The following is a 9,654-nucleotide window of genomic DNA, read 5'->3' on the forward strand; positions in this document are numbered from 1 at the left end:
CAGATAGGAAGCCTTTGTTTATCTCATGCATTCCTCGGACTTCCGGTTTCCCTTTTTGCGTTATTTCCTCTCACACAGGCACAGAACATACGTGCTACTTGGCCATCGGATGCAGTCTTTGTAGTGTGTTCAAATGCAACTGACACAGGGCGACGTTAGGCAAAGTAGATGACGCAACAGTTGGCTTTCGTCGCTGCTAGTTCTTTGATGTCGGGGTGTCAGCACCTTCAGGTTTCCTAAAGTTTTTCTCCTTGCTTTGGTCTTAAGGAATTGCTTAAAGTTCATGAAACTGTTACACAGAAGACCTTAGCAACCAAAGTGAGGAAGAAAAACGTAAGGTACCTTTGACTGCTTCTTATCGGCAACATGGCTGAAGAAGGTCTTGTTCCGGTTGTTTTGGTGGAACCCCGAGTACGATTGCTGTGTTCACACCTACCCAAATGAACTGCACATAGAGGGCAAACAAACTTGAGTTTGATTGAACTGAACCGAACAGGGCAGGTGTGAAAGCACCCTTACATTGTGAAAGACACGTCTGTGGATAAGTGGATATATATTTTTTGAGCGTCACAACACCCCTGAATTGACTCGTTTCACCATGAGGATTTGATCCATTTGGTCCACTAACTTTTGGAAAGTCTAGAAGAGCCACACGATTAAATCATTTTATCCCCATTTACGTTAGCGGAGGGCTAAACCAGAAGTCAGCGATTTCACAAATGTAAGTCTCTAGTGCGCTCGCTCTATGGGCCCCTCAATGCAAGATGTGGGTAATGTCATACTGAGAAATCAAGCTCTGTTGGCTTCATGCGCCACTGAGAAACTCAAAGCTTTTATCAGCTGTCTGTGCCATGAAACCGTTGTATCAACCGGAACGTAAGAGCAGCAAAACTGACTTTTATTTGTATGTTAATGTCACATATTTTTCATCATGAGCAACACTTGTCATCAGAGTCAACAGATCATCTGTGGTTATTTATCTGGACTGAAAGAATAACGACCAACAGCTTAATTTTCCAGCTGTTAGAACATTTGATCATGCTGGAAGCAGCAGTGGGGTGGAGGTGCGTTCATCTCCGACTCCTGTATGTTCAGTTTTGATATGAGCCAGCCGTTAGAAGATAAGCCCCCTCTGCCTCCCCTCCTTGTCTTCCTCTCTCCATCTCTGAAATCCAAACGAGATTGTTAGACACATACGCAGCTCCGGTCTTGTGCTCTCTGAGGTTATCTGCCAGTGATACGCTGCTCTGCAGTCTGTGGGAGTTTCTATGGGAGTCGACTCTTGGCTTCACTCAAAAGCAGTTTCTGTGTTCATCATGTAAGCAAACAATGGGGTATTGTTGCACCGGATACATTCAGATAGACGTGGGCTGCAGTCAAAATAGAGAGAGAATTTCTTTTTGTAGTTGATGAGGGAACATATTTGAGTCTGGGGCCAGATAAGGTCCTCATGTGCCTTGTTTTCATCCCTGTGGTTTAGCTAACGTTGATTCTCCCGCAGGGTTTGTACGGTAGAAGACAGAAATGTGGTTTGCATAAATGTTCTGTCCTCATCATTTCTCAAAAGAGTCATCCTCTAGAGTTCATTACTCCAGAAGCCGATGTTTGCATGAGCACAAACAAAAGCCCGGCCTCATAACATCTGCCTGTCAAAGCATCATTCATGTGCTCAGCTCTCATCACATCTCTTTATCACCACGCTGCTTTGTGACGAACAAACACGGCTGTTTGTTCAGCTTTCCTGCAGCTTGACACGGCGACACGCCGGCCCTCTGCAGGCTGAATCCTTCACCTCCTGATGGAGCTTTTCAGCTGTCAGGAGGAAGAAGAGGAGGAGACCAGCTGAGTTTATTTTGATGAGCATTTCTCCTCGATACGGGCTCGTATCCTCAACATGAACCACATGCTGAACGACTTCAGAGAGACTCCGTTTACTGCAACACAGCCCGACACTCAACGGCTCCCTGTACACACTAAAACACACAGCTGGGGTTTTAAGATTTTTCTCCCCCAGGGATCGTCCTGACTCAATTTCTTGGTGAGAAAGTACCGGTTTGGAGCAGAGGGCTGAAATCTGGATGGTCTTTAAAGCAGACTCATATTTAAGGTTTCTACTCAAACATATTTACACCCTTTAATTGTCATAAAACGGTTTTGTGCTTGAACACCTGTGTTCACCCTCTGTCTGAGAAGGCTCTGTTGAGGCGCATCTCTCTCTGAGGGCCCTGACACGCCAAGCTGATGGTCGGCCATCGGTAAATGTTGGGTGAGCGTTGGGTGAATGTCGGTGAGTGTCTGTCGTCCTAGTTTTTGTGGTGTGTCCCACACCGCTGGCACTAGTCAGCCCTTGTCAGCAGCTTTTTTTCAGCATTGGAGCCTGTCTTGGCAGTTCAGCTCAAAACAACAAAATTGTTCTATTAGGTGAGATTATTTTTTTAGCCATTGAGCTCTTTGGCAGAAACAGTTTGTAATTGTTTGTGTTATTGTTGGCTAGTGTTGCTAATGTGCTGGTTGGCCAACTAGCGTCTTGAATCCGTTCTGTCTGTCTTTCAGTTCCCCTTTTTTTATGTTCAAAACAGTCACTGTCCCCTCCTGGTATGAAGAGTTATTTTCTCTCTTGCAGGCACAGAACGTACGTGCTAGTGGGCCGCCAGTGTGTTCAAGTGCAACTTTTTGGCTGAGACACAGCAGACATGAGGCAACGCGACAGTTGGCCTTCATCACCACTAGTTCTTTGATGTGGGTTTGGTTTGTGTGGCCTTAAGCCACCGTCCTGAAAAAAAAAAACAAGACTGGCCTGATTGGTTGGCATTTCCAGGTCTTCTGCATCTGCACTCTGCGTCTCTGCACTGTCATTGCAGTGGTGGAAATGATGAAGTATAGTGACATTAGCCATGTTTCCATCAGCCTGTTTAGATGCGCATCTAGAAGTATCGCATCGGAAAATTATGATGGAAACGCCAAAATTGGAATTAAAATCCCCTGATTCGCACAAACTGAAATACACTCACTTTAGCCGGGTTTTGGTTGATTCGAAAAAATGTTGATTCGCAAAACGGGGGATGGAAACAGTTATGTTCGAATTAAGTCTGACGTAGCGCACCTCTCTCCATGGTGATATCCACACTCCGGGTCGGGAAGGCGGTAATGCATTTACAAGCTGGTTGCCAACTGCCAGAAAACGTAGAGGAAGAAGAATGCGAGACTTGTTTTGTTTCCGGTTCTGCGGAAAACTCGCGCGTGTTGGTAGTTTTCACCAAAGTCTGTACATTTAATGGAAACACACAGGATTCGTATTTCTTTTAATGCCCATTTCCCAATGATTCGAATCACCTTTGGATGGAAACATAGCTAATGTCTCCTGTGAAAAGAAGCTTCGAAACACACAACTTAACTTGTTTCAGCAGGAATATGATCCAAAATACGGGAAAAATGTTGCCTTCAAATAAAACTCATGAGCTTATGGTTATGACATGGGAGATCGTGTACACGATATGTTTGCTGTTCAAGAGGTTTAAGCTGTGAGAACTCCGCTGCTAGGCAATGGCAACATGTACGCTACTAACGGCATCTAAGGGCCACAGAGGCACACTATGTCTTTGCAGGAGATGCAAAGACATAGTGACAGAGGAAAAAGATGAGACCGCTGCAAATATCAACATTTTCCTCAGACATAAAATGACAAAGAAATACTGTGTATTTAGCCTATGACTAAATTAACAGTATATCAACGTGTCATCCACCAAAAAATGAACTTCCACGATCTCCGCTATGTCTCAAAAACATCAGTAAACATGTTACAACATGTGAACTTGGAGCTTTTAGAAAATTTCCACTTGCGAGGCTGTGAACACAAGAAGTGGACGTTCGCTCTTTTAGTGAACACAATAAACACAACCTCATTTGAATAACATCAGCAAGCAAGATAACATGTTTCCCTGACGTTAGCATGTAGCTACATGTAGCAGTGTACTTGCAGCCAGGGAATGAGTGTAACAGGGAATAGCAGCACTTTCTGAGGCGGCAGTAGCTCAGTCCATAGGGACCTGGGTCGGGAACCAGAGGACCACTAGCTCAAGTCCTCGTCTGGACCAAACATGGAGTGCCAGCTCGCCTCCTGGGAAACTGCCGAGGTGTCCCTGAGCAAGGCACCAAGCTCCCAACTGCTCAGAGTGCATGTCAATGGGCAGCCCCCTCACTCTGACATCTCCCTTTAATGCCTTTATAGGTCCTGTTTATGCATGTGTGTATATTTCAGGCCTGTGTGTGTATGACAACAGAGTGAAAAAACTGAATTTCCCCTCAGGGATTAATAAAGTACATCCTTTTCTTCTTCTACTGCAAAAAATCACCAATAAAAATAACCAGGACCCTCACAAGTGGGCATGTTCTAGCAGGAATATGATCCAAAATCAGGGAGAAATTTACATCAGCAACCAAAGTTACATGTTTCCCTGATGTTAGCATGTAGCTACATGTAGCAGTGTAAGCTACATGATGTAAACACTTGCAGTAGCGTGACTGGAGCAGATGAGCATATTAAGAATTCCTCTTGCGATCTGATGCTTTTTTTTTTATGAAAATAGAAACAAATAGTCAAATACCGAGTATTAAGAACAGTCTGAAGCTTTAGGGGTTACTTTTGCATACATTTACCTCATTATTTCAAACTTTGGCCACCTTTAATATGAACATCCAACACTATAACATCATTTTTTTATGTATATATGTGACAGAAAATAAGGAAAAGCTTAGGAGGTCCCCTTTGAAATGTTAAATGTGCAATTAAACTTTGCTCCATCAAAACGTTGTTGCTTTTGAGTTCTACCACCCGAGGTCTCCTGAGGCCTTTTGGAAAATTCCCCAAAACAAACTGTGAACTGTCTATTTTTAATTGTTCTAAATATTGTGTACAAAAGTCTCCAAAGCAGAACTTGAGTAAAACAAATGTGTGTCACTATGTACTGAGGATTTACTGTGTCTCTGAGCTGCCTAAACGGACAAAATGCTGGTTTAACTGCTTTGTTTTTGGAGTTCAGTTTAACACTCCTCCATAAAAAGGTGGCAGTTCTTCAATCTGTTGTACTTGGCCGGCAGCAGCACCAGCAGGGCTTCAGACTCCAGCCCCTCCCCACAGGAGTCAGATACCTACTGAGGGCCCCCTGTGTTTGACGTGGAAGGTATAAATCCGCCCTGTTACATAAGAGATCCTGCCTTTATGCTGCTCCTTTAAAGCGCTCTGCTTCCTCTGTGTTGGTTGGATCCCCGAACCGACTCAGGAAGTCGTTTCCTGCTGTCAAGTCTGGGCTTCCCTTTCTGGCTCTTTGAGACGCCTTTAGCACTTCCTCCATGAAGGTTTGCCTCAGAAGAACAGAACAGAAAATATCCTGATAGAAATCTCTCTGTCGCCCTCCATGTTCCTATATGTGTTCAACATGGCTCTTCATCTACCATGGTGAAGAGGTCCCATCCCAGCGGGGGAAACCATGCTAAAAATATGTCCACACATGGTGCTGTGAGCCACTTTGGATCTGAAAACAGACTGTTTGTTGTACTAATGTTTGAAGCAGAATTTGAGCCAACAAGCAACAGTTTTTCTGGCTTCTCTAAAGTTTTAAAGTCACAGTCCACGTTTTAAAACTCAAAACACAGGAGCAGATCCTTCTGTCGCCCCAGATTGGTTGATAGGTTGTTTAATATACCGACTAACACCAGGACATCTGAGGCAGAGAGCTGCTCCCCCTTTATTTTGAGAGGAGCCAGTTGTCTTCTGGACACTTCCATGTGGAGGCATCCTAGAAACATTCAACTGGAGACAAGAGACCCCACAGCAGATGCAGTACATGCTGCAGCCAGGGAAGAAATGTAACAGAGAATAGCGGCACTTTCTACCGCAAAAAAAATAACCAATAAAAGCTTCTAAACCAAAACCTTCACATCTAGGCATGTTCTATCAAGAATATTATTCGAAATCGGGGAGACATTAACATCAGCAACCAAGATTACATGTTTCCCCGATGTTAGCATGTAGCTACATGTAGCATGTAGACTACGTAATGCATTAACGTGCCTGGAGCAAAAGACCATATAAAGAATTCCTCCTATGATCTGACGTCACCTTGTTATGAAAGTAGAAAAAGATAGTCAGATACCTGTCTGAGGTTTTAACTCACAGGGGTTACTTTTACATATGTCTACCTCATTATTTAAACTTTGACCACATTTAATATGAACATCCAACATGTACTCCACCTGGCCTTTAAATAGTCGGCCCCTGGGCACAGATAGGCAAAGGGCCCCACCACCTCTACTACAGAGGAGCAAGACACACAGACAATTTTAGGTAATTTTATTCTCTTTTTGATCATTTTATGTCTCTTTTAGGTCATTTTTGTCTTTTGTGGTAATTTTGCGTCTCTTTTAGGTCAGTTTGTGTCTCTTTAAGGTCATTTTGTGTTTTATTGAGGTAATTTTACATCTCTTTTAGGTAATTTTACGACTCTTTTTGATCATTTTATGTCTCTTTAAGGTCATTTTGTGTTTTATTGCGGTAATTTTACATCTCTTAGGTAATTTTACGTCTCTTTTTGATCATTTTATGTCTCTTTTAGGTCATTTTGTGTCTCTTTTAGATAATTTTACTTTTCTTTTAGGTAATTTTGTGTCTCTTTTAGGTCATTTTGTGTCTCTTTTAGGTCATTTTACTTTTCTTTTAGGTCATTTTACTTTTCTTTTAGGTCATTTTATGTCTCTTTTAGGTCATTTTATGTCTTGTGGATATTTCACGTTTCTTTTAGGTCATTTTGTGTCTTATTGCGATAATTTCACGTCTCTTTTAGGTTTATGTCTCTTTTAGGTAATTTTATGTCTTCTGCCGTAATTTTACGTCTCTTTTTGATCATTTTATGTCTCTTTAAGGTCATTTTGTGTTTTATTGCGGTAATTTTACATCTCTTTTAGGTCATTTTACGTCTCTTTTTGATCATTTTATGTCTCTTTTAGGTCATTTTGTGTCTCTTTTAGATAATTTTACTTTTCTTTTAGGTCATTTTGTGTCTCTTTTAGGTCATTTTACTTTTCTTTTAGGTCATTTTATGTCTCTTTTAGGTCATTTTATGTCTTTTGCGGAAATTTCACGTTTCTTTTAGGTCATTTTGTGTCTTATTGCATTTTGTGTTTTATTGTCGTAATTTTACATTTCTTTTCGGTAATTTTACGACTCTTTTTGATCATTTTATGTCTCTTTAAGGTCATTTTGTGTTTTATTGCGGTAATTTTACATCTCTTAGGTAATTTTACGTCTCTTTTTGATCATTTTATGTCTCTTTTAGGTCATTTTGTGTCTCTTTTAGATAATTTTACTTTTCTTTTAGGTAATTTTGTGTCTCTTTTAGGTCATTTTGTGTCTCTTTTAGGTCATTTTACTTTTCTTTTAGGTCATTTTACTTTTCTTTTAGGTCATTTTATGTCTCTTTTAGGTCATTTTATGTCTTGTGGATATTTCACGTTTCTTTTAGGTCATTTTGTGTCTTATTGCGATAATTTCACGTCTCTTTTAGGTTTATGTCTCTTTTAGGTAATTTTATGTCTTCTGCCGTAATTTTACGTCTCTTTTTGATCATTTTATGTCTCTTTAAGGTCATTTTGTGTTTTATTGCGGTAATTTTACATCTCTTTTAGGTCATTTTACGTCTCTTTTTGATCATTTTATGTCTCTTTTAGGTCATTTTGTGTCTCTTTTAGATAATTTTACTTTTCTTTTAGGTCATTTTGTGTCTCTTTTAGGTCATTTTACTTTTCTTTTAGGTCATTTTATGTCTCTTTTAGGTCATTTTATGTCTTTTGCGGAAATTTCACGTTTCTTTTAGGTCATTTTGTGTCTTATTGCAGTAATTTCACGTCTCTCTTAGGTTTATGTCTCTTTTAGGTAATTTTATGTCTTTTGCCATAATTTTACGTTTCTTTTAGGTCATTTTGTGTCTATTTTAGGTCATTCTGTGTCTATTTTAGGTCATTCTGTGTCTCATTGTGTTTTTTTGTGTCCTTTTGTGGTCTTTTGGTTCTCTTTTAGGCACATTTATGCATTTTTGGTCACTTTGTAGTTATTTTGTGTCTCTTCACAGTTCTTTTGCATCTCTCTGTTGTCTTTTCAGCCTCATCCTGGTCAGTATGAGCCAAACAACAGCTGATTAACTGTTCATAATAACTGGCAAATAGCAGTAATATGTGGATGCATACACATAAGTAGGTGCTGCTATTCCGAATTTGCACTTGTTTTAAAACCCAGTGCTGCTTTGATATCGATCACGGCAAGAGCAGTTCTTGGTCTGGGTTGTATTTCTTCACAGCCAAACACACACACACATGTTCAAAGTGATTTAGGCCAGTTTACGTCTGCAGAGATCCTAAATGTCCTGGCCATGTATGCAAGCTTATAAATTTGAATCTGACAGCCTGGTTTGGTCCGTCCTGCTCAGACTTAAGATGCTTAACACCCCATAAACTGCTTGTCTATGTCTCTCTCTGCAGTCCATTGTCAGCCTTCAGTAAGACAGCAGTCTTGTTTCAGCCTCTCCCAGGTCAATGCAAATTAAATTCTTCATTCTCAGATGTTTTTGTTTGACGGGAGAGTGGGTGAGTGACACTTACGTAAGCGCCATGTGCCGGCCGCGATCCTCGGCCAATAATGAACTCTCTCTTCCAGGCGTCGGTCCTGACTCGCAGCCTCTGTTTAATGAAAACAAGTCTCTGTGAAATACGGTGAGGAGGACGGAGGACACGGCTGGTGAGACAACCGGAGATCTGTTTTCCCTGTTTCCCACAGGACACACAGAGATGTATTAATAGTAACCTACTGAACATATCAGATCCTCCGTGGATTTACTGTCTCATGAGGAGAATGAGGCTCCTTTTCTGAACACAGTCCCAGTGTTTGTGTTGGATTTCCCTCCTCCTTTCCTTCAGCGTGGTTAAACATCCTCCTGGCTTTTGTAGCTTTTTGTGGATTGTTTTGTTATTTCTTGACAAAGAGAACAATCTATTTATGTCATGTTATTCCTATTTCAGTCATCTCTGGATGATTAACTGTATAGATCTTCTTACCAAAACTCCTTTAAGCATGTAATTCCACCTAGATGGAAAAATGTCAAAGTCTTTAGGTGTTATTGTGCTTATATTTGACTTTGTTGAACAGTTGATACCAGTATTAGCAGTATCTGTTCAGACCATGCATTTGAAAATGCTCTAAAAATCCTATTGAAATAATAATTTAAACAAATATACAATGAAATAATGTTAGATTTATCATATTGACAGCAGTTTATGATCAGAAAACATTGCATTCTTGGTAATATTCAGTGTTACCACCACTTTAAAACACTTTATAAAGTCTTTATTCCTGCAGGCACATCCACAGGTATTAACTTGTATGTGCTAGTGTACTTAAATCAGTCCATTGATATCATGACATCACGCCTCTGACTCACACATCACCAGCTGTATGTGTGACTGAGCATCTGCATTCAAGTCGCGCTGACTGTGAGAAGTCCCAGGAGCTCCTGTGATGAGTGTTCGTGACGGGACTTTGACACTTGTACCTGCAATTACGTGTAAAAACAACACTTTGCTGCATGCCTGTATGGTGCAATAATCCGT

The 9,654-nt window shown here is 40.8% G+C and overlaps 1 long non-coding RNA gene across 1 annotated transcript; it reads left to right on the forward strand.

Moving 5' to 3' along the window:
- The first annotated feature begins 6,373 nt into the window (after window positions 1–6,373).
- Window positions 6,374–8,523, forward strand: LOC125894875 (uncharacterized). Its single transcript, XR_007450121.1, has 3 exons — window positions 6,374–6,445; window positions 6,530–6,839; window positions 7,577–8,523. It is a non-coding gene; the product is annotated as an uncharacterized LOC125894875 (long non-coding RNA).
- The last annotated feature ends 1,131 nt before the right edge of the window (window positions 8,524–9,654 follow it).

Source organism: Epinephelus fuscoguttatus, linkage group LG9 (genome assembly GCF_011397635.1).
Source record: "Epinephelus fuscoguttatus linkage group LG9, E.fuscoguttatus.final_Chr_v1".
NCBI lineage: Eukaryota > Metazoa > Chordata > Actinopteri > Perciformes > Serranidae > Epinephelus > Epinephelus fuscoguttatus.